This window comes from Hyperolius riggenbachi, chromosome 5, assembly GCF_040937935.1.
Source record: "Hyperolius riggenbachi isolate aHypRig1 chromosome 5, aHypRig1.pri, whole genome shotgun sequence".
NCBI classification, from domain to species: Eukaryota; Metazoa; Chordata; class Amphibia; order Anura; family Hyperoliidae; genus Hyperolius; species Hyperolius riggenbachi.
This window is the reverse complement of record NC_090650.1, coordinates 416,178,641-416,205,038: the sequence shown is the minus strand read 5'-3', so window position 1 is coordinate 416,205,038 and position 26,398 is coordinate 416,178,641. Positions and strand designations below refer to the sequence as shown.

The 26,398-nt window shown below is 45.9% G+C and overlaps 1 long non-coding RNA gene across 1 annotated transcript; it reads left to right on the top strand.

Moving 5' to 3' along the window:
• Window positions 1-75: 75 nt before the first annotated feature.
• Window positions 76-26,398, top strand: LOC137517876 (uncharacterized). The gene is made up of 3 exons (XR_011020699.1): window positions 76-177; window positions 4,819-4,992; window positions 26,196-26,398. It is a non-coding gene; the product is annotated as an uncharacterized lncRNA (long non-coding RNA).

The window sequence follows — 26,398 nt, the reverse complement described above, 5'->3', positions numbered from 1 at the left end:
AATACAACTTTATAGAATCTGAACAGAGAACAAAATGTTGCTGCAAGCCTGCGCTCCTATTACGCATGCGCAGCCCTTGTCAACTTATACTGTAAATATGAAGGATCAAAAGAAAGAAACCCAGATTTCTTTTTGTTTATTGATGCTGTCTATACTGGATTTGACTATTCTTTGGATGTACCGTATTGCTACTAAATTTTATTTTTATTATTATTATTACTTAGTATTTATATAGCGCTGACACCTTCTGCAAGCACTGTATGGAGTACACAGTCATGTCTCCAGGGCCGGGACAAGGTCCACCATCAACAGAGGCTGAGCTGCCCAAGTGCGCCCCCCCCCCTGCCCCCCCCCCCCCCCCCAAGTGCCCCCCCTTCCAGATGTATCCTTTAAGCCAGTGTTTCTCAACACGCGGTTCGCGTACCCCAGGGGGTACGCGAGACCATAGCTGGGGGTACGCAGCCAGGAGGGGATGCAGCGCAAAACGGGGGAGCATGCCCACACATAGCGGCGGGGAGGGGGGTCCACTCCCCCACACCCTCACCTTGGACTCCCCCGTCAGTGCTTCCCCCTCCGACACGCATTTATAGCAGCGGCGGCATGGTAAAAGAAACGCGGACTTACTTCCGCGTTCCACGCCAGAGGTCCTTCTCTCTCAGCGATGACGCTACTTCCTGTTTATCAGGAAGTAGTGTCAGGCTCAGAGAAGATCGGACCTCCGGCATGGAACGCAGAAGTAAGTGTGCGTTCCTTTTACCATGCCGCTCCCGCTGCTATTAATACGTGTCGGAGGGGGAAGCACTGACGGGGGAGTCCAAGGTGAGGGAGGGGGGGAGTGGACCCCCCTCCCCGCCGCTATGTGTGGGCATGCTCCCCCGTTTTGCGCTGCATCCCCTCCTGGCTATACTTTGGGCACACATGCCTAACTAAACTGTAGGTACCCATGCCTAGCTATCCTGGGGGCATCCATGCCAGGCTGTACTAAGGGCACCCATGACTGGCTATACTGGGGGTACTTATACCTAACTATACTGGGGGCACCTATACCTGGCTATACTGGGGGCATCCAATTCCAGGCTGTACTAAGGGCACCCATGCCTGGCTATACTGGGCGACACCCAATCCTGGCTGTACTGGGGGCACACATGCCTGGCTATACTGGTGGCACCTATACCTAGCTATACTGAGGGCACCTATACTGGGGGCGGGCACCTATACCTGGCTATCTATCTATACTGGGGGCACCTATACCTGCGGTGCGGTATATATGCGGTACAAGAGTGTGTGTGTGTGTGTGTGTGTGTGTATATATGTATATGTATATATGTATATATATATATATATATATATATATATATATTACATTATACACGTGGGGGGGTACTTGGCTGGAACTGAATTGCGGTAGGGGGTACTTGGGCCGAAAAAGTTGAGAAACACTGCTTTAAGCGATGTGTGCGCTGTCTCCTCTCCTCTGAATCAGCAGCTAGGGAGGAGTCAGGCAGGAGACAGTGGGCTCTATTCATAAAAAACTTGTGGCGTAAATACTCGTAGAGGTAAAATACCGCAGCGGTATTTTACACTTCTGGGTGGTCATTCAAAAAAATCTTGAAAGCTGCGATGCAAGAGCGGAGATCTCCCGCTGAAAGCTGGCGGTAAGCTGTCGGAAGGCATGCGGAAACACTTCAGCCGGCAGAGTCCCTCCGTGCACTGCTCTCTCTGGGAGGTCTGTCCCATTCACTTGTATGTAATCCGCAAAATCAGAGGAAGCGGTATTTCCCGTCCACATACCGCTTCCTCTAATCTTTATGAATGGCCATTTTGTTACTTTTTTCTAGATAAATCTAGAAAAGCACTGGAGAAGGCGGAAATTTCTCGCTCTGCTGGGGGATTGTAGATTTTCATGCGGGAACAGCTTTTATGAATGCCCACTTTGCTAAATGGACGGGAAAATCCGCTGTTTTGAGCGGAAAACTTGCGGTGAGGTTTTATGAATAGAGCCCATTGTGTGAATAGCGGCGGGCGCTGGGCGGCACAGCAGGGAGCGAGCAGGCAGCACGAATACAGCGGGGGGCGGCCAGCCAGGGGCAACACAGAGAGTCACAGACTGCAAGTTCCGCCCCTCCAGAGTGCTAGTGACCTGCGCCCTGAGGCTCCAGCCTCGCTGGCCTCTGTGTCGGCACGGCCCTGCATGTCACTGTATGAAAATGCATTTCTTCCTAGTATCTCTTCTGAGGTTAAGTGACCTGCACTGTATAGAGATGATCAATGCATTCTACAGAAGCAGATTATGTATTTGGTGACTATCTTTATCAGATATGATCGCTTGAGGCTAAGTTCACAGTGGTACGCTGCGCTGGTGACAGCGAGGGTAACTAACACAGGTTTAGCACACACACCACAACATTGTCCCAGGCTTCCCAGCGCCTATGAGTCCTTGCCACAATACCAGCCCTGCATGGAGTTCTTAGCATAGATCAGAATAATCAGCAAGGGCAAACCTGGAACGATTCAATCGTTAGTTTACTATAAAACTATATACAAACATATATATTTGCGCTGACCAAATAAATGTATCTGGCAGCTGAACAGAGATTGGTGGGATAGAAATAAGTAAGGGATGTGAAATTAAGAGAATGTCTGAAGCGTTCAAATACCGTGTTTGGCTGAGTCCAATAAAGCGATAAAGTGTTGTGAGGAATAAGGCCCAGCGGAACAGAAACGGATCCTGAACTGCTGCATTGGAGGCAATGAGAGAACGGAATGTTTCTTCACACTTGTAAAGAAAAAGACCGTTCTATCCAGCAAAATCCAATTTGGGGGTGGGGGTCTGGGGGGATGTGGGGGAATGGAACGGATGCAGCAGGAAGGAAATGAAGTGGCAACGGAGAGAGAGGAAATCAGATCCTTTTTCATGGATCCGTTTGCCACTTAAAGAGGAACTCCAGTGAAAATAATGTAATAAAAAGAAGTGCTTAATTTTTACAATAATTATGTATAAATGATTTAGTCAGTGTTTGCTCATTGTAAAATGTTTCCTCTCCCTGATTTACATTCTGACATTTATCACAAGGTGACATTTTTACTGCTGGCAGGTGATGTCACTGGAAGGATATGCTGCTTGCTTTTTTTGGCTGTTGGAAACATAGTGCCACAAGGCTCCCACAGTGCGATGTGAGTACCTCAGTGCTGTGAGGCACTAGCATCACACTGTGGGAGGGGTTTCACCACAATATCAGCCATACAGCGCCCCCTGATGATCTGTTTGAGAAAAGGAAAAGATTTCTCATGGGAAAGAGGGTATCAGCTACTAATTTGGATGAAGTTCAATTCTTGGTTATGGTTTCACTTTAATTGCCAGTGTGAACCGGGCCTAATCCAAAATGGTGGTTGCCCATGTCTTGCGGGCGTGTCGGATGGTATTCGACAACAGATGCAAAACAATGGATCCTCAGGTCTGCATGTATCAAACTTTTGAAGACCTGGTCCTGAAGGGAGGAGTTGACAAAAGGGCTGATGCCCTTCCCTGAAGGAGGAGAAGTTCCAACCCGTTTACAGAGAAGAAGAAATCTGGCAGAACACATTGTCTTGCGCACGTGAGTCCAATCCTTACAAGGACTGCGCGCCTGCAATCAGTGCGGTGTCCCGAGTCCGCAGATATGAAACATGATCACTATTACAGGAGTATTAGTGTGGTGTTACTTCAAGCCTGTATTAGGGACCATTCACACTAGAGTTTTGCTGCGATTCAGCAACACGCTCAAACGCTAACCCTTTTTAAAAGCGCTAGTGTAATGAAACTCTATGGCCCCATTCTTACTTGGGCGATTCGCGCTAATCGCCGCAAATCACCCAAAAAGTGAAACGCAAACTCGTCGCCTGCACCATTTTAGGCAATTTCCTGGCGATTGCGTTTCAGTGCTATAGAAGCGCAAAACACGATCGCGGCAAAATCGCCGCAGTGTTCAGTGATTTTTCCGCGTGAAATCGCGGAAAAATACTCCTGCAAAACGCCAGCAAAAATCGCCGATGTTTTGTGTTTCTAAGTGTGAATGGAGCCTCAGAGCTCGTTCACACTAAGGGCATTTTCTGCCTTTTTTCAAGCGCAGGCGATTTTCAAAATCACCCACAAAATGCTTGTGCAATGAATCTCTATGAGAAGGGTCATATCAGCACTGCCTGTACCATCTTGAGGGCTATTTTGGTATGATGAAAAGTATAGAAAGAGCGCTAAACGCTCCTAAAATTGCTTTGTGCGGCAATTGCGTTCGCGATTTTAAGAATAAATACAATGGCCTCAATTCACTAAGCTTATATCCTGCATTTCTATAGTTATGATCACCATGGTGATAAGGCATGTAGTGTATTCAGGAAAAATTTTACCTCAGGCAAACTGTGTGGAGGTAAGTTTTCTCTTGCCTTATTATCTCCAGCATGATCTTAGTGAACTGAGGCCATTGTATTTATTCTTTTCCAGGTCAAAGAGTTCTCTTCCTGACTTGTGTCAAACAGTGAATTTAAAAAATCGCTCTGCAAAGGCGCTTTAGAAAAGCACTTTAAAAAACAAACAAGCAGGAAAGCCCCGGGGGGACACTAAAAAACATTGCGCACAAAATCGCAAAATGCTGACATTTGTGATATCGATTTCAGATGTGAACAGAGCCTTATACCAGTTTCGGAAAAGCCCAGTTGTCTGGAAACCTCACAGAATGGCGGTCAGACTGAGCTTAATTAATCTCTAAAGAAATTGTTTAGTTAGCATTTTTCTAACCCCTGAAATATGAAGAAATATGAAAATGATTGATTTCTGTGTTACAGGAAGGTCAGAGAAGCAGCTCATTGGACAGATAAGATCTACCGTATTCCTCTCAGCTCTGGGGCAAGGTGTGAATGTTGGAGACGGTGTTCTTCCAGAAACCATGTTTTTATGATTCCTCCCAAAGCAGAGTGATGAAGTAAATCGCATCCTTTGAAGCTGGCTCTGAAGGTAAGGTAATCACTTTTGCCATTTGGTTATGGCAGAGCAAAGAAAAGTTTACATTACGTGGCCGCTCTGGCTGCTGGAGACATTTATGATGCATTAGATATGACATACCGAAGGGGTCACACTTACATCAGAAAAGGGAAGCCTCCCGATCTTTATATGCCCCTCTGTTTCAGCTCTGGGTCCCTTTTTCAACATTAAAGGGATACTGTAGGGGGGTCAAGGGCAGTGGTTTTCTGACTTTAAAGTCAGAAATTCCAGAAGTGAACTAGAGGCGGGGCCGGAGCATCGGTGAGTGGCTGCGCGGACACAGGATGTCTGCGGGGGACCATTAGAAGCCCCGGGTAAGTTCAGCTCATTTTCCCCCGACCCCCATACAGTATCCCTTTAATGTTAAATATTTTGGTGTAAAAGTGCAGCTGCACTGCACAGGCACAAAATACGTCCGAGCCTGCCCAGTAGTACATTAGTGTAGTATGGATACAGAGGCACCAAAAGGATAAAAGAATCGAAAACGTTTAAAACATGAAAACATGAGGAGGTAGTGATGGACTCACCTCCTCCAAGCAGACACAACAATTGTCAATGTGTTTGTCAAACACAACAAGTTTATTTACAGTACATACTCCGGGGGATAATGCAACTCGTTTTGCAGGTTTGATCCCGCTTCATCAGGCAATAACAGCGGAGCAATGGCATATGTGGTCAGTAGACAATCATACCTGGCTCTTCTACTGACCACATATGCTATTGCTCCCTTGCTATTGCTTAGGTATGTCTGTGGAACCAGGGCTGTGGAGTCGGTCCAAAAATCCTCCGACTCCGACTCCTCAGTTTAGGATTCCACCGACTCCGACTCCACGACTCCGACTCCTCTAATTTGCATATTACAATTTTGTTGATTAAAAGTATGTAACATGAAATTCGTCTCTTAACTGCCAACGCTTAGGAATTTTACAAGACAACTGAAGTGAGAAGGATATGTAGACTACTATATTTATTCCCTTTAGACTAAAACTAGTCCTTGGTAAGAGTACTTGTAAAAGGTACAGACCGGAACAAAGAACATCTATCAGGCCCTAGGCAATGTAACTGTGGGTACATGTAAGAATGATGTGCAGGTACTCTGCAGGGGAATGAGGAGATTGTAAACAGACAACACCTCTGTGTTCAATGTGCACAGCATTCTCAGTGGATTCCCTGTAGCTCTGTGGGGAGTGCATATGTAGAGTATAGTACTACTGTGTAACAAAGTAAACCTGAGACAGATGAAATTAAAGTTTTATACATACCTGGGGCTTCCTCCAGCCGCCTTCAGGATAATCAGTCCCTCGTTGTCCTCCTCCATCACCTGGATCTTCTGCTATGAGTCCAGGTACTTGAGCCAGTCAGGCGTAGTGCGCATGCACACACTCCGCCGCCAGGAGCATACTACACCTGTGCAGCACTATTGCGCAGGTGCAGAATGTTCCTGGCTGTGGGAGCGGCATGTGGCCGGACAGCGCTGACTGGCTGAATTACCAGGACTCATAGCAGAAGATCTGGGTGGTGGAGGAGAGCGAGGCACTGATTAGCCTGAAGGGGGCTGGAGGAAGCCCCAGGTATGTATAAAACTTTACTTTTCATCCGTATCAGTTACCCTTTAATTTGTAGTCACCAAACCAAATTTTAACAACATATCAAATTATTTGATTTCATCAGCAAAGGGAGTGCATACATTTGCATAAATCAGCATCAATGCAGAATTATTTCCATCTCGTTGACCATCTCTATTAGTGACACAGCTACACATCAGGCTTTATTCTTACAGCATAGATGTTATTTAGTATATATAAGAGATTCCTGTGTACACATCATATATACAGTCACAATCAGATATGTATATCTGACCTTAAAAATACGGGGACTGCTTTATTGAAGCAGCACAAGTAACTAATTTTGATTGGTTTATTTCATTTTTGTGGACTAAGCATAGCTATTACTGTATATATACTGTATATATACATTATTTTTAATGACTATTATCTGAGAAATAGAACATTTTATCATATTTTCTATTTTAATTACAGTTACAAATTCATTAGGAGTCGGAGTCGGAGTCAGTGCATTTTTTCCCGACTCCGACTCCGACTCCAGGCACCCAAAATTGCCCGACTCCACGACTCCGACTCCACGACTCCGACTCCACAGCCCTGTGTGGAACTACTTTTTATACATCATTTTCAAGGCCAGAGACCCCCTCCTCAGGAGAAATGCTTCATATCATACAAACGTGCTTTATATCGTACGAATGTGATGAGGCCATTGTACCCACCGTGTGTGTGACTAGTGTTCTGATCTACAACAGCCCTTTTGTCCATTAGTCCTTGACCTTTAGTTACTTAGATAAACTATACTCTAAAACTATGTCCCTATATCATGCTCATCTCTAAGACCTGACACCCACTGGAGCAACAATTATGATTACGGAAATAATTGATTTATGAGCAAGCGTCAATACACCCAACAACCCCCATAGATCGCACCACCGTGATTTCCGTAATCACAAAGTACCATAATTAGTAGTGCGATTCCTGGTGCGTTTTTTGCCCATAATTGCATTGGCCTAAAAAAGTCCTTACAATCATTTTTGGAAATTCCTTGCTGGCTAGCAATTGAAACAGATAGGCTATGAACCATGTAAGCCAATAGATGGCAGCAAATAACCAGTGAAAGAAAATGGAAATTACCACAGAGGGCTACTGGATGGTATCAAAATCATTTTATTGACATACTCATATAAAATGGTGCACAAATAAAATACAGTTATTAAAAGGACAACAACCAAGTCATAATGAAGGGTTGTAAGTCACATCATTGGTCACAAACACATGGGGGTTATTATAAATGATCACATTCGTATAAACTAGCATATAGAACTGTAGATCCACGAGTTAGGGAGAATAAAACCATGTATCTCCACTTTTAGGGGTGTCTGTAAATACATACCGTACATCCAGTCCAAGCATCGGTAAGCTCAATGCGTTTCATGAAAAAAGACCACTTCCTCGGAAGAAATGCTCTATATCAATACGAATTTAGACCCACCATGTGTTTATGACCGATTTTGGTATCAACAGCCATTTGGTATGACTTAGTTGTTGTCCTTTTAATAACTGTATGTTATTTGTGCACTATTTTAAATGAATATGTCCATAAAATGATTTTTGAATGAAACAGAGAGCAGGGTAGGAGTTTTCTCTAATGTTCCCACTGAAATATATAGTAAAATACATGAGGGTGCTTCCTCTCTGGTTTCTCTTTAAGGAGAGGGCCAGGAGCAAGAGCAGGGGAGGTAAAGGGAGCGGGCGGGCATGCGTGGCGAGCAGGAGCAGGTCTGACACTAGGTCTTATATTAGGGGGAGGTCTTATATTTCGAGCATACTCGAAATATATGGTAGGTCTTATTTTCGGGGGAGGTCTTAAATTCGGGGAAACGCAGTAGTAAACTACCTCTCCAGGTCCCGGACAATCTCCATTATAAGTCTATGGGAGCAATGCCTGGTATTGTATAAACTGTGATATAATAAAACTTCTGTTATAGTAAACATGTTTTTTTGGCCCCTATGTGATGCTGCCTCTGGATATAGTAAACAGTGGGCGGTGCATGTGTCATGTCAGTGGGCGGAGCAAGACTCATATATCAGGGTGACACTCATGGTCGGCTGCCCTCTGCTGATTATGCCTGGCATAATTCACACCGCAGATTAGCAGTAACTTGCGGTGATAGCAGCTACGGTGATGTATCCAGTAACAGTGCCGCCCTATACAGGAAGTGATCTCTGTTTACTTCCTGTCGGCGCTGTTACTGGATACATTACCGTAGTTGCTTTCACTGCGAGTCACCGCTAATCTGCAGTGTGAATTATGCCAGGCATAATCAGCAGAGGGTTCCGGACTTTAAGGAGGGGGCCAGGAGTAAGAGCAGGGGAGGTAAAGGGAGCGGGAGGGCAGGTGGGGAGAATCTACAAGCAGCTATTGTATACACTAAAGCGGATCTGGCTACCACCATAGAATATAAGACCTCCCCGAAAATAAGACCTAGCACAACTTTTGAAAGAGAATTTAAAAAAAAAATATATTTTTATTATTATTATTTCAATTTTAAACAACAACAAACATATTGCCCACACGCAGGTGGGTAGAACAAGAACATCCACATGGCTTCATACTAACATTGAGACTTCTAACAATGCCCAATTACCCTTTCACCTCCCTCCCCGCTATTCCAGGTTATCAATACATCAGTTAATAAAGCAGTAGTGAATACATAGAGTCATTCTTACACTATGTTTATGCAGTGATACAGTAAATAATAATATATAGTGGGCATATAAATGGAATAAGTGATATAACAGGTTTCATGTAAACAGGGACATTACGTTGTAGCCTTGTTGTTAGTCCAGAGGTTTCCATACTTAGTTGTATTTCTGGGGACAACCCCTAGCTATATATGCTGCTTTATATAAGAGTCATTTACTAGTTTTTTCCAGAAGCATATAGAAGGCGGTTCCTCTTTTTTCCAGTTAAGAATTTGAAAGACAAATTAATATAAGACAGTGTCTTGTTTTCGGAGAACACAGTATATCCAAATGTTTATTATAACGAGATTACATTGTATATATGCCTCGTACTGTAGAAGTACATGCTATGAACCAAGGAAACCAATAGATGGCAGCAGATAACCGGCGAAACAAAATGGAAATGGAAATGATACCTTTGCCTGGATTTCAGAGAGACCATTAATTTAGTTGAGAAAAAGATACACCGTATAACTTTCTTTTCCTTGATCTCTTAAAGCAAACCTGAAGTGAAAAAAACCTTATGGCATAATGAACTGTATGTATAATATGGATAATGAATAGAACATTAATAGCAAAGGAAAGAGTCTCATATTTTTACTTTCATTTATATAGCTTTTTTTGTATAACATTGCATCATTCTGTCATATTTGCAGTTTATAAACCACACTTGGTCTTTTAAGCTATAGAACAAAAGCAGAAATGATGACCCTTTGAACTTTCCTGCAGTAAAAACCTTATCTCAAGCTGTCTCTCACTGTTTCTTGACTGTTTAGGTGCTTCAGAAATCAGGACTGTGTTGGACCCAGTGGGTGGAATAGCTCAGAGAAGCTCTTTTTTCTTTGCTTCTAATGTTTTATTTCTTAGCTGTGCTACACATACAATTCATTATCTCCCTTCAGGTTTGTTTTAAAGCAATACTGAAACAACCTGGGGGGGGGGGGGGGGGGAGGTAGATACTCACCTATGTAGAGGGTAGGCTCTGGATCTCACAGAGCCTTCCCAGTCCTGTGGGGGAGATTTATCAACGCATTACCGACAGTTTTTTCTTCTTAATCTGTTCTAACCAGAAGGGAGAACAGTACTGCATGTTAATAAGAACCTTCTTAAATCCTAGTAATAGTGTCAATTTAGCATGAATTTCTAGAGCTGCACTACAGTTAAGAAAAGTGAAAATCCATCCCTAAACTGGCACAGATTAAAGGGAAGGTTCAGGGAACTCTTGAAAAAAATAAAAATCCCTATCCACTTACCTGGGGCTTCCTCCAGCCCGTGGCAGGCAGGAGGTGCCCTCGCCGCCGCTCCAGAGGCTTCCAGTCGTCTTTGGTGGCCGACCCGACCTGGCCAGGCCGGCTGCCAGGTCGGGCTCTTCTGTGCTCCATGGCCGGGCTCTTCTGCGTCCCACGCGGGCGCGCTGACGTCATCGGACGTCCTCCGGGCTGTACTGCGCAGGCGCAGAATTACTGCTAGCTCAGTATAGGGAGTTTGGTTGCCCCAGTATGGCTAGTACAGTTACCCCAGTAAAGCTAATAGAGTGCCCAGTGTAGCTAGTATAGTGCCCAGTATGGGTAGGTAGTGCCCCAGTATAGCTAGTATGCCCCAGTATAGCTAGTATAGTGCCTCAGTATAGCTAGTATGCCCCAGTATAGCTAGTATAGTGCCCCAGTATAGCTAGTAAAGCCCCAGTACAGCCAGTATAGTGCCCAGTATAGCTAGTAAAGCCCCAGTACAGCCAGTATAGTGCCCAGTATAGCAAGTATAGTGCCTCAGTATAGCTAGTATGCCCCAGTATAGCTAGTATGCCCCAGTATAGCTAGTATGCCCCAGTATAGCTAGTATAGTGCCCCAGTATAGCTAGTATGCCCCAGTATAGCTAGTATAGTGCCCCAGTATAGCTAGTATGCCCCAGTACAGCCAGTATAGTGCCCACTACGCCTAGTATAGTGCCCAGTATAGCAAGTATAGTGCCCCAGTATAGCTAGTATAGTGCCCCAGTATAGCAAGCATAGTGCCCCAGTATAGCAAGTATAGTGCCCCAGTATAGCAAGTATAGTGCCCCAGTATAGCAAGTATAGTGCCCCAGTATAGCTAGTATAGTGCCCCAGTATAGCTAGCATAGTGCCCCAGTATAGCTAGTATAGTGCCTTAGTATAGCAAGTATAGTGCCCCAGTATAGCAAGTATAGTGCCCCAGTATAGCTAGTATAGTGCCTTAGTATAGCAAGTATAGTGCCCCAGTATAGCAAGTATAGTGCCCCAGTATAGCAAGTATAGTGCCCCAGTATAGCAAGTATAGTGCCTTAGTATAGCAAGTATAGTGCCCCAGTATAGCAAGTATAGTGCCCCAGTATAGCTAGTATAGTGCCCCAGTATAGCAAGTATAGTGCCCCAGTATAGCTAGTATGCCCCAGTATAGCTAGTATAGTGCCTCAGTATAGCTAGTATAGTGCCTCAGTATAGCAAGTATAGTGCCCCAGTATAGCAAGTATAGTGCCCCAGTATAGCAGCACACTCCTCCTCCCCCCTCCGCCCCCCACGCGGCTGCCGCTGCAGTTACCTTGGCCAGCGGTCTCTCTTATTCCCCTCTCTCTCTCTTCCCAGCGTGTGAGTAACAGCGCGCCCTGCGGCTGCTGTGATAGAGAGGGAGGAAGCAGGAAGGAGAGAGCGGTTCCCATAGTAACGGCGCACCGCTACAGGAAGCCGCTCTTTCTCTCCTGTTTTCCTCCCTCTCTATCACAGCAGCCGCAGGACGCGCTGTTGTGACACACACTGGGTGGGAAGAGAGAGAAGGGAGAATATAAGAGACCACGCGGCCGCCAGAGGTAACGGAGCAGGGGCCGCGGAGGGGGCGGGGCGGGCAGACAAGAGGACAGTCCCGCGGCCCAACTGGAAACGTCCTGTGGACCACCAGTGGGCCGCGGACCACAGGTTGGGGATCCCTGGCTTAGGGCACCACAGGAGCAAGGGCACCAAAGCAGCAGGCTAAACTGGTGCAGCATTTGTAAGCTTTCAAATGCTGCAATACAGGGAGATCAGGCTAACGCCCGACAGCAGCACCCTGTTGCTAGCTGCCTGTGCAGCAGCCACCTTGCTCTCTGTGCACATTTGAATTATGGCCAGCAGCTATGGACTTGGGCAGCATTGGAGACAGAAAGGAAGAGGAAGCTTCTGCACTGGAGACAAGTAGATAAATGATGGCTGCTGTGGTGTGAAGGTGAGCTGGCTACCTATACTGAAATAGGGGTGGGAAATTGAGGGATTAAGGGAGATCTGGCTACCTATACTGGAGGGAAGGGGCGAAGGGGTCATGTGGCTACCTATACTGGGGGGTCATCAGGCTACCTATACTAGAGGGAGTGGGGAATGGGTCATCTAGCTACCTATACTGGAGGGAAGGGGAGAGGTGTCATCTCGCTACCTATACTGAAGGGGGGCAGCTGGTGACAGTGGCCTTGGGCAGTAAAGAGTACAAATCCGGCCCTGTCACTGAATAATCTACTTCCTCCTCTTAGGCATCATGAATAATAGAGCTTACAGATCAACCAGGTGATTTCTAAGGTAAAGAACACTTTCCTAAAAGCTTGATATTTTGTGTCAGCACTGGAACGGGGGACAGAAAGGAGACAGGGAAGGATAGATCAGTATCTGACTTTTCTCTTTCCATCACTGCAGATTTACTTTAACCATTTCTGCCGCCCGGATGTGAAGCTTACATCCGGGCGGCTGCTCTGCTGCGGTGCCGCGCTTAGGCGCACTCCCGCGCACGATCGGGGGTGCCGGTGCGCCCCCGTGCTGTCCCCAGTAGCCATGGGATCAGTCAACGGGAACATGGTTCCCGATCACCAATCCGTGTCCCCAGCAGAAAAGCCGAAGAGCTCTTACAAGAGGCTTCAGTCTTTCTGCAAAAAAAAACAAAAAACTGAAGGTGCCATCTTGTGGCCAAATAGTAAAACTACATCTACATATTTTGTACATTACAACTTACACATATAATAACATTAAAAGTTAACTGTTTATTTCCCACACCAATATATTACCCAAATAAAAATTTTAATGGTAAAAAAAAATTACAATTAAAAAAAAAAAAAAAGACATAAATAGTTACCTAAGGGTCTGAACTTTTTAAATATCCATTTGAAGGGGGTATGCTACGAACATTTTTTAAATTATAAGCTTGTAAATAGTGATGGAAGCAAAACAGAAAAAATGCACCTTTATTTCCCCAAAAAATATTGGCGCCATACATTGTGATGGGGACAAAATTTAACCATTTACCGCCATCCTAACGTATTAAAACGTCATGCTTACCGCTATTAACAGCAACATGACGTTTTAATACGTCGCGCATTCCCGCCGCTGCTACCGCCGTGTGTCCGCCGCTACCGCCGCCATTACCGTCGGGATCCCGTGCTGGGTGATTGGGGAAGAGGACCGAACAGTCCTCTACCCAATCGCAGTGCCTGGAGTGAATGGACGTGACCGCGAACAGCGGCTACGTCTATTCACATAAACAGGAAATGTAACAGTTTAATAAAGTGTAAAAAAAAAAGAAAAAAAAATGAACACGTCCTATGAGTGTTCACTAGCGCCATCTTGTGGCCAAAAAGTATATTACACCTACAAAATACATACATTTTCAAGTATATACACATCATTAATAAAGTTACACTTCCAACCCTCCCCCCCAAAAATAACACTTGTAAATAAAAAAAAAATCAGCTTAAAAAAATAAATAAATAGTTGTCTTAGGGACTCAGCTTTTTTTATTCTATATTTTATGGGGGAAAATTAATTTTAATTTATTACATAGGGGCTTGTAATTATGGCCAGAACAAACAGAAAAATAACCACTTATATTTCAAAATAATATACTGTCGCCATACATTGTGGTAGGGACATAATCTAAACGGTTTAATTATTGGGACCACTGGGAAAATAAAACGTGTTTGTTTTATCCACAGGAGAATGTTTAATTTTAAAACTATAAAGGCTGAACACTGAGAAATAATGATTTTTTTTCTTTTTTTTCTGTTTTTCTCATTAAAATGCATTTAGAATAAAAAAATTCTTAGCAAAATGTACTATCCACAGAAAGCCTAATTGGTGGCGAAAAAAACGAGGTATAGATCATTTTCTTGTGATAAGTAGTAATAAAGTTATTAGGGAATAAAAGGGAGGAGCGCTGACAACTGAAAATTGCTCTGGTCCGTTAGGATAAAAACCCTTGGGGGTGAACTGGTTAAATGGTATCATAACCGAGACAAACGGGCAAATAAAATACATAGGTTTTGATTATGGTAGCGTGTATTATTTTAAAGCTATAATGGTCGAAAACTGAGAAATAATGATCTTTTCCATTTTTTTCTTATTAATCCTGTTAAAATGCAGTTATAAAAAAATAATTCTTAGCAAAATGTACCACCCAAAGAAAGCCTAATTAGTGGTGGTAAAAACAAGATATAGATCAATAAATTGTGATAAGTAGTTATTGGCGAATGAATGGGAGGCGAAAATTGCTCTGATCCATAGGGTGAAAAATCCCTGCGGGCTGAAATGGTTAAAGAGAACCTGGGATGGATGGTATGGAGGTATTTGTACATACCTCAGGCTTCCTCCAGCCCCATTAGGTGCTTTGGGTCCCTCGCCGTTCTCTCTGGCCCCTCCGTTTGCTTACAATCCCTCTGGCAATATGGCCGGCTATGCTCTTCCGCTCATGCGCGGCCCAGCCAAGCACGCTCCCCTCATTGCACTCCCACAGCTGGGAGCGTACTGTGCCTGCTCTTTACTTACCTGGGCCTTCCTCCAACCCCCTGTAGTCAGTCTGCTCCTTCAGTGTCCTTCCGATCCCTTCCATTGTGAGGTCCGCAATCCAGCTGGGGTGCGGTCTTCTGCGCATGCGCTGTTCTGGGGCACGGGCCTCCTCTATGGCATTCCCGTTATCGGGAGCGTTCTGCTCAAGCTCAGTCACAGTTGTAACAATTGCAGAACACTCCTAGCCCCGGGACCGCGATTGGGTGGCACCAGTAGTTTGTGACTCAGGTGAGTTGTGGACTTTTGGGGGCTGACAGCGGCACAATGGAGGTTACCAGGAGAACATTGAGGGGGCAGAAAGACTACAGGGGGCTGGAAGAAGCCTCAGATAAGTAAAAATTATTTTGTCCCATTTGTCTCAGGTATACTTTAAAGCAAACCTGAAGCTTTTTAAAATATAAAAACAGATACTGTATTTTTTTGGACTATAAGACTCTTTTTCACCCCCAAAAGTGGGGGAAAAAAGTCACTGCGTCTTATAGTCCAAATGCAGAGAGTTCCTGACTTGTGAACACCTGCCAATACCAACCTCCAACCCGCTGCAATGTCAGGGACTCCCTGTACTGTGCCCATGCAGAGGAGGACACGGGGACACAAAGGGACATAGAGGAGGCCACAAGGACAGAGGAGGACAGAAGGGGGACACAAGAGGTACAAAGGGGGCATAATGCACAAGATATCCCTTCACCACGGATGCACCAGGTTTAATATTTATTGCCCTCCTCTGGTTTTTGTCCTCTATACCTAGGTGCATCTTATGGGCAGGAGCATCTTATAGTCCAACAAATACGGTACTTACCTGTTGATAGGCAGTGAAATGCCTCTCAAACTCTCACAACTGCTTGCTGCTGCCTGGCAACTGCTCAGTGCTGCCAGACAACTGCCCACTGCTGCCTGCCAACTGCTTGCTGAGCACACAGTTCAACTGCCTGTAAAAAAGAGGCCTAAGTAGAGGGAAGGCTCTGGGTCCTATTGAGCCTTCCTGTTCCTCTTACCGTCCCCTCGTTTCAGCACTGTCTCCCCCGGCTTCGGAAGTCTTCGGGAGCCCGAGTGCTCCCAAAGTCAGGCGGCTCCAAACTGCGCATGCGCATTACGGAGTCTCCCATCTTTAGTCTAGAGAAAAGATGCCTTAGAGGGGATCTAATGAACATGTATAAATACATCAGAGAGCAGTATAAAAGCTTGGCGGATGAGCTTTTTGTCCCTGGGCCTTCTCAAAGGACTAGAGGACATGATCTGCGCATGGAGGAAAAACGTTTTAGCCATTTATTTAGGAAAGGGTTCTTTACAGTAAGAGTGATTAAGATGTGGAATGCATTGCCACAGGAAGTAGTTATGGCAAACACTATACCTGCATTTAAAGGGGGCTTAGATGCTTTCCTTGCGTTGAAAGACATCCATGGCTACAATTACTAGGTAATGCCCAGTGACGTTGATCCAGGGATTTTATCTGATTGCCATCTGGAGTCGGGAAGGAATATTTTTCCCTTTTGGGGCTAATTGGACCATGCCTTGTAAGGGTTTTTTCGCCTTCCTCTGGATCAACAGGGATATGTGAGGGAGCAGGCTGGAGTTGTACTTTGTACTGGTTAAATTCGATGGACGTATGTCTTTTTTCAACCAAAATAACTATGTAACTATGTAACTATCTTTGGGAGCACTTGGGCCCATGAAGATCTCCAAGCCCTCCCATGGCGTAAGACAGTCTCCAACCCATCTGGGGTGACCCTGCTACCGGGGGTGACAGCGTTTGAACAAGGGGACCAGGAAAGCTCTGTAGGACCCAGAGCCTTCCCCCTCCTTAGTATCTGTTTTTGTTGTTGTTGTTTTTTAAATGCTTCATGTTCACATTAAGCCTGTAAAACCAGCTGCATAGCTGCAGCACACACAGCTACACAAAGGATTTTTCAATCTGAAAAGTTGACTTCTGAAACACTTATAATTTACACAAAACAAAACGAATGCTTTCTGCACTTTCCTTGTTCAATCGTACGTTAATTTGGGATTTCAATAAAAAAAAAAGACTTTTGTAGCCCTAAAGCTGCATTGACAGAAATGAAGTTGCATTTAAGCATGCTGACCTTACACGGCCCAGTCTGCAGACAGCTCTGGTGTGTGACAGACGACGTGTCCCCAGACACAGCACAGTGAAGGTGACATAACCCTATTGCTGTATCCTGGGGATATATGAGGATACTCATAAAGGATGGAGGAAACGTAATCTTCCTTATTAGCGGTAGAATGAGAGGCAGACGGGACAAGGCGACAGGAACTGGTGGGCAATGGGATGTCACAGAAGGAGGCTCGGTGGTGAACGTCAATATCCTGCGCGCCTGGGAGACAGGTGACCTTTCTGGAAATAAGTACAGAGGGAACTCACGTCACACACACATCTCAATGATATCAGCCTAGACCTAAATAAAGTTCACATTTCGAAAGAAACTGCTGCTTTGTTTCGCACAACGCGTGCGATTTCCCTTTGCTGACAGTTAGCTGTACTCATATGGCTGCCGGTCTGCCGAGTTGGAGCACCGGCCAACAATTCTGATTCAGCCGCGGGAAACCGTTTCTGAAGCCTCCCTAAATCACTGTTTTTATTTCACAATCCTGTAAGGCATATTGCTCGACATGAAACACTGCATCCTCAATTAATCTCCCCGAAATCCCCGGGGGAAGATTAGGGGAGCGCTTCCATATAGAGGCAGAGCTTTGGGCTGTAGCTCTGCCTCTACTGTGTCAATCTGCGCGCAGATCGCCACCTCTCCCCGCCCCGCTCAGTCTTCTTTCACAGAGAGGGGCGGGGAGAGGCGACGATCTGCGCGCAGATTGACTTTAGCGGAGGCAGAGCTACAGCCCAAAGCTCTGCCTTCCCGGGCAGCAAAATCCAGGAAAGTCATGGATTTTTGCCCTAGGATATTGGGGGGATTCATTGAGATTTCAGCCACGGGGATGCAGCGTTTCAGGTAGGGCAATCATTTGCGAAGAAGAAACAGTGAGTTAGGGAGGCTTCAGAGTCTCTTTAAGTGTGTCCCTACCTCCTACATACCCTACCTCCCTATTATTTGCCGCTGAAACATAAAATCTGCTGCGACTCTGGTTAGCAAAACTCCCTCACCAATCAGCTGTAGTCCAAACCAACAACTGATCACTTCACACTACATAGAGAGGGGAAATTGACTCTAAACTTTATTTCCATCCTTTAAATTTATATATTTCTTATTTTCAAATGTTAATATGAAGGAATATTTTTTTTTTATGGTATGCGTGATTAGGGATGTGTCAGGGGCGTGATTAGGGGTGTGGCAGGGGCATGGCTTAAGTGTTCCTCCTTCTGATCTCAAAAAGTTGGGAGGTGTGCACTAGCTTTAAAGAGACACTGAAGCAAAAAAAACAAACTATGATATTATGATTTGCATGTGTAGTACAGCTAAGAAATAAAACTTTAAGATCAGATACATCAGTCTAATTGTTTCCAGTACAGGAAGAGTTCAGAAACTTCAGTTGTTATCTGTAACGAGCAGTGCACACAGATTTGCACTGAATGCAGAATGTCACTTAATGTGGAAATACTGAAGACCAAAACCAGGGTAAATGTGAAATAAAGTAATGATTTATTTACAAGGACAGGATATATACACAAGTGATGCTGCAATTGGTGCATGAACATAAATACAAATGAATTGTACAACTAGCAATATGATTGCAGGCAATTGTCTTGCGATCAGACGTACACAAACCAATAATAATATATACAGTGTGCACACAGTGAACCCCGAACCCTGTCTAACTAAGCTAACTAACTAATATATACACAGGATAATATACAACCAAGCGCAGGACATATGCAGCAGGCAATAGGTTAGTCAACAAGCCGAGATCAGATACCAGGACATCAAGCAATACAATCACTGAGCAGAAGAATAGTCAAACAAAGCCAATATCATAAACCAGGGAATCAAACAATCAGGTAACAGGCAGACAGGTTACAGGTAACAGGAATCAGGTAACAGGAATCAGGTAACAGGAATCAGGTAACAGGAATCAGGTAACAGGAATCAGGTAACAGGAATCAGGTAACAGGAATCAGGTAACAGGGAAAGGACCAGAACACAGGCTCTAGGCTATCATCACCAATGAACTAGCAACAGTGTTCTGTTGTAGCTGGACTTTTATACTCTGCAGCATGGTCATGTGACCTCTTCCAAGGCTGCAGAGACACAGTTCTTGAATACAGAGACCTCTGCTGGTGGGCAGAGGGAACTTCAGGAGGAATGTACAATGTTCTTGAAATGAGAGGGTACATCTGCTGGTGAACAGAGGAAGTCCATACAGTTCACAAACGTCACCAGCAGGAACAGATCGTGATAGTACCCCCCCCTTGAGGAGCGGCCTCAGGACGCTCCACCAGACTACCAATTCACATCCACCTGGGTCCCAAGAAACATTGGGCGAAAAGGCAGACAGCAGACTGGAGACCGTCAGGCAACAAGGCAAGATGCACAGCAGTCTGAAGAACATCAGGAAGGACCAGGAATCAGATGTCATCAGGAACGGCAGCAGGCAGAACCAGGAACCAGATATCAGGAAAGGCAGCAGGCAGAACCAGGAAGCAGATGTCATCAAGCAGGGCAGCAGGCAGAACCAGGAACCAGATGTCATCAGGAAAGACAGCAGGCAGGACCAGGAACCAGATGTCATCAGGAAAGGCAGCAAGCAGAACCAGGAACCAGATGTCATCAGAAACGGAAGCAGGCAGGACCAGGAACCAGATATCAGGAAAGGCAGCAGGCAGAACCAGGAAGCAGATGTCATCAAGCAGGGCAGTGGACTAGACACCAGCAGGAAGGACAGCATGTAAACAAGTCTCCAGCCAAACAGTTCAATAGTATACCTCCACCAGGACAACCGATTTGGCTTTAGCAGAGGTCTGCAAAACTGGGCTTTGTTGTCAGAAGTCTGTAGGAGCTGAGGAACAACAAAAGTCTGAGGGTGGGCATCAACAAAAGTCTTTAGAGGGTGGGCATCAAACAAGGTAGCAACAGGCTGGCTAGCTTCAGGCAGGGTGGCAACAGGCTGGCTAGCTTCAGGCAGGGTGGCAACAGGCTGGCTAGCTTCAGGCAGGGTGGCAACAGGCTGGCTAGCTTCAGGCAGGGTGGCAACAGGCTGGCTAGCTTCAGGCAGGGTGGCAACAGGCTGGAAAGCTTCAGGCAGGGTGGCAACAGGCTGGCAAGCTTCAGGCAGGGTGGCAACAGGCTGGCAAGCTTCAGGCAGGGTGGCAACAGGCTGGCTGGCTTCAGGGGTCTGGACCATTAGCTGAGCGCTTGGCTGGGCCGTTGGCTGAGCACCTTGCTGGGCCGTTGGCTGAGCACCTGGCTGGACCGTTGGTAGACACCCCAATACAGTCTGTGCAAGCTGAAACATATCCTGTGCGGGCTGGAGCAAAACCTGTGCGGGCTGGAGCAAAGTCTGTGCGGGCTGGAGCAAAGTCTGTGCGGGCTGGAGCAAAGTCTGTGCGGGCTGAAGCAAAACCTGTGCGGGCTGAAGCAAAACCTGTGCGGGCTGAAGCAAAACCTGTGCGGGCTGAAGCAAAACCTGTGCGGGCTGAAGCAAAACCTGTGCGGGCTGAAGCAAAACCTGTGCGGGCTGAAGCAAAGTCTGTGCGGGCTGAAGCAAAGTCTGTGCGGGCTGAAGCAAAGTCTGTGCGGGCTGACGCAAAACTTCCGCTGTACCTGTTGGCAGAGATGCAGCTGGACAGGATGGCTGAGATGCAGCTGGACAGGAGGGCAGAGATGCAGCTGGACGGGCTGGCAAACTTACTGCTGGACTGGTTTGCAAAGATGCAGCTGCACAAGATGGTAAAGATGTAGCTGGGCAGGATAGCAAACTTTCTGCTGGACCTGGTGACAGAGATGCAGCTGGACTGGTTGGCAAAGATGCACCTGGACAGGCTGGTAAACTGGTTGACAGTGGCTGGAGCGAAGTGCTGTCCCTTGCAGACTTGGCAGGAGCTGTAGGCTGTGTAGACATGTCAGAAATTGTAGTTTGCAAAGATCTGGCAGGAAGAGATGAAGTTAACCACTGCTGTACCGAAAGTAAGAAGACTGTGAGCTGAATACAGGTTTCTGCAAGCTGGATGCAAAGTTCTGCTGGCAGGATGCAAGAGTGTGCAGGCAGCTGGAGACAAGGTTCTGCAGATGGCTGTATGCAAAGTTCATCAGGCGGCTGGGTGCAACAGTCTGCAGGAGGCTGGATGAGAGGTTCTGCAAGCGGCTGGATGAGAGGTGCTGCAGGCGGCTGGATGAGAGTTTCTGCAGGCGGCTGGATGAGAGTTTCTGCAGGCGGCTGGATGAGAGTTTCTGCAGGCGGCTGGATGAGAGTTTCTGCAGGCGGCTGGATGAGAGTTTCTGCAGGCGGCTGGAAGCAAGAGTCTGCAGGCGGCTGGAAGCAAGAGTCTGCAGGCGGCTGGAAGCAAGAGTCTGCAGGAAGCTGGAGACAAGGTTCTGCAGATGGCTGTATGCAAAGTTCATCAGGAGGCTGGGTGCAACAGTCTGCAGGAGGCTGGATGAGAGGTTCTGCAGGTGGCTGGATGAAAGGTTCTGCAGGTGGCTGGATGAAAGGTTCTGCAGGCGGCTTGGTGCAAGAGTCTGCAGGCGGCTGGGTGCAAGAGTCTGCAGGCGGCTGGGTGAGAGGTTCTGCAGCAGGCTGGACGAGAGGTTCTGCAGCAGGCTGGACGAGAGGTTCTGCAGCAGGCTGGACGAGAGGTTCTGCAGCAGGCTGGACGAGAGGTTCTGCAGCAGGCTGGACGAGAGGTTCTGCAGCAGGCTGGACGAGAGGTTCTGCAGCAGGCTGGACGAGAGGTTCTGCAGCAGGCTGGACGAGAGGTTCTGCAGCAGGCTGGACGAGAGGTTCTGCAGCAGGCTGGACGAGAGGTTCTGCAGCAGGCTGGACGAGAGGTTCTGCAGCAGGCTGGACGAGAGGTTCTGCAGCAGGCTGGACGAGAGGTTCTGCAGCAGGCTGGACGAGAGGTTCTGCAGCAGGCTGGACGAGAGGTTCTGCAGCAGGCTGGACGAGAGGTTCTGCAGCAGGCTGGACGAGAGGTTCTGCAGCAGGCTGGACGAGAGGTTCTGCAGGCGGCTGGAAGCAAGAGTCTGCAGGTGGCTGGGTGCAAGAGTCTGCAGGCTTTGGTGTCAAAGTTTGTAAGGTGATTCCACCTGGATCTGGTGCAACAGGTAGTGAATGGTGAATAGATGAAGTTGGGAAGTATTTCCGTTTATGCTTTGCTTTCTTGACAGTTCTCAAAGCGAGAACAGGCTCTTGGTATGTAACTGGATACTGCTTTAACCAAGGTGTAGATCTTTTTGCAGTCTGAAGGGGAACTGACTTGTGATTAGAAGCAGGTTTAGCCACTGAGCACTGTGTGAGCTGGTCATTAGAAATATTAGCAGAAGGAAAGTAAGTGGACAGAACTCTCTCCCATGCATCAATTAAAGGAGAAACAGACCTTTGCATGCACACACCCAAATCAACCAAAGTTTTTGCAGATTTTATACATGCGGAAACAAATTGTTCATCTTTTTGAGCATAATAGCTAATAAAAGACCTCCAATCATCATTCAAATCATTAAACAGACACTCAATCTCCCATTTTCCAAACGGAGGGTCCCAGTCACTTTTAATGGGAGCAGATAGATTACTCTGAACATAGCTTAAAGGGTTAATTGGCTTAATCTGTTGATTAGGCTGATAATAGGTTGTTGTAGCTGGATTTTTAGCTACCAAGAGACTTTGCAGAATTTGCAGCAGGGCTTGTACATCAGACACTGAAAAAATATTTTGCTGCACAAAATAATTAATTTGTGAAATTAATTGCTGCAATTCATCATAAGAGTAATCTAAAAACTCTTTATAACAGTGTTTTCTATCCTCCTCTGCAAATATGGCAAAGTAATCTATGTCCTGCGGAGTCCAGTTTAACCCCATGGCTGGAACAAATGAACCTTCAGTATTTCCTAGTGACTGTTTTGGCTAGTTCATTCTGTAACGAGCAGTGCACACAGATTTGCACTGAATGCAGAATGTCACTTAATGTGGAAATACTGAAGACCAAAACCAGGGTAAATGTGAAATAAAGTAATGATTTATTTACAAGGACAGGATATATACACAAGTGATGCTGCAATTGGTGCATGAACATAAATACAAATGAATTGTACAACTAGCAATATGATTGCAGGCAATTGTCTTGCGATCAGACGTACACAAACCAATAATAATATATACAGTGTGCACACAGTGAACCCCGAACCCTGTCTAACTAAGCTAACTAACTAATATATACACAGGATAATATACAACCAAGCGCAGGACATATGCAGCAGGCAATAGGTTAGTCAACAAGCCGAGATCAGATACCAGGACATCAAGCAATACAATCACTGAGCAGAAGAATAGTCAAACAAAGCCAATATCATAAACCAGGGAATCAAACAATCAGGTAACAGGCAGACAGGTTACAGGTAACAGGAATCAGGTAACAGGAATCAGGTAACAGGAATCAGGTAACAGGAATCAGGTAACAGGAATCAGGTAACAGGAATCAGGTAACAGGAATCAGGTAACAGGAATCAGGTAACAGGAATCAGGTAACAGGAATCAGGTAACAGGAATCAGGTAACAGGAATCAGGTAACAGGAATCAGGTAACAGGAATCAGGTAACAGGAATCAGGTAACAGGAATCAGGTAACAGGGAAAGGACCAGAACACAGGCTCTAGGCTATCATCACCAATGAACTAGCAACAGTGTTCTGTTGTAGCTGGACTTTTATACTCTGCAGCATGGTCATGTGACCTCTTCCAAGGCTGCAGAGACACAGTTCTTGAATACAGAGACCTCTGCTGGTGGGCAGAGGGAACTTCAGGAGGAATGTACAATGTTCTTGAAATGAGAGGGGACATCTGCTGGTGAACAGAGGAAGTCCATACAGTTCACAAACGTCACCAGCAGGAACAGATCGTGATATTATCTCTATGCAAACAAGCCATTATCTCTACGACTTTCAAAGTCGTGGAGAGGGCTGTTTTCTGACTTTTATTATCTCAACTGTTAGTTAACTATTTACTTTTCCTCTGGCAGAGGAGAGGTCATTAGTTCACAGACTGCTCTGAAAGAATCATTTTGAATGCTGAGTGTTGTGTAATCTGCACATATTAGAGAATGATGCAATGTTAGAAAAAACACTATATACCTGAAAATAAAAATATGAGAATATTTTCTTTGCTGCTAATCTTCTAGTAATTATTCATAGTACACAACCAATTCATTGTATCATATATTTTTTTCGCTTCAGTGTCTCTTTAAGGCTGCTTTCACAGTTACAGGCGCATGTTAGAGCAGCCTGTAACGCTCCCCAACGCACAGCAATGTAACTGCAATGTGCTGTTCACAGTGCCCACGTTGTGTTACATTGTAATGCTGCACGTCAATCTAAAGTGCAGCATGCTACGGTGTTAGAGCGGCTTTGCCGTGTTAGCCTGCTTGCACAGGCGCAGTGATTAGCCACATGGCTAATTAATATTCACTGCACTGTGCTGACGTCACTGGCGGGACCACGTGATGCGGATTGTTCCGCTCACGTGGTCTCCACCAGCGCATGCGTACTATAGTACGCATCACGGACACATCAAAGAGCCGCTTAACGCGGCTCTTTGCTAACGTCCTCTGCCACCACCACCATGCATTGCGTTAGGTGCACGTTATGCGACCTTAACGTAGCACCTAACACAACGTCTTAGTGTGAAAGAAGCCTTAAGGGAACCTAAGAGAAGTGTATAAGGTTCCATACTTACCTGGGGCTTCCTTAAGCCTCCTTGAGGCCGCTCGTCCCTCGCCGTCTTCCCAGATGGCTCCTGTCACTTGCAATTCAGCCCAAAAGCCATGCAGAGTAGCGCTTCATTTCGCATGGGCAATTAGTAACCTAATACTTGAGGGAACCCAAGCTACTTAATATTGAGGGTACCTAGCTACCTATGACGGGCAAGGGAAGTAAGGGAGAAGTGACAGCTGGGCCAGCCAGCACACTTGCGGTGCGGTTCAGTGTGAGTTTGTCGGTTCATGGAGGGCGGAGTCTAAGGTGCCAGGACATCTGTGCCTATAGGGTTTTGTGAGGTAAATTCAGGCCTGGGTGCCTCCCATACAGTACAGTCCCTTTCATTCTATGGCAGAGACTGCCTTTTGATCTTATTTATTCAGCCTGGGTCACATTCTGAATCAGCTTCAAGATCCTATGTTTGGCATACAAATCCATACACAAGTCCTGCCCAACCTCCATCTCTGAACTGGTCAGCAGATATACACCTGGCCGTCCACTTCGCTCCTCCAACGACCTCCTCTTAACCACCCCACGCATCTCGCACTCCCATGCACGACTGCAGGACTTCACTAGAGCTGCCCCCATCCTGTGGAACTCTCTCCCACTGACTGTCAGGCTCGCTCCCACCTTCAACACCTTCAAAAAAGCACTAAAAACTCACTTCTTCAAGGAGGCCTACATCAACTCAACACTCCCCTAATCCTTTCTGCCAATAACTTCTTGCTGCACCCCCTCCTTCGTGTCACCAACCCCTCCCTCTAGATTGTAAGCCTTTGGCAGGGCTCTCTCCAATTGTGTATTTTACTTGACTGTGTGCACTTTACCCAGAATTTGGAACTGGTAATTTTTACCACTACCACTCCAGTTTATGATCTGGCATTGTACTACTATCTGCATTGTGTGGTGTATCTTATTGCTATTACCTGTATTGTTGTATCTATGGTCTGTTACCTGTATTGTTCTGTCACCCCAGTTATCATTGTCTGTAATCCTATTTATTGTACAGTGCTGCGTAATATGTTGGCGCTATATAAATCTAATAAATAATAATAATAATAATTCTGAATATGACTCTCTCAGCACTATGGCCAGGCCTTGGCAGATGGGAACATATTTCCAGCCCCACCACTATTACTAATACTGTAACATCGCAAGGCCAGCCCTTCACTTTCTTCTATTGAACCCATACAGGGATGGAGTATTGATGCACGGCTGCAGGAGGTGGGCGGAGGCCTGAAGTACGCAGCAGAGGGAATCCAATACTCATTAGTTTATGCTATCGTGCTGAGGAATGGACACCAGATCTGCTGATGAAAAAGCTGCATCAATAAAATAAACACCGGGAGCACACTAGGCAGCAGAAAACATGCATTTTCTGCACTGTGCGGTTTTTA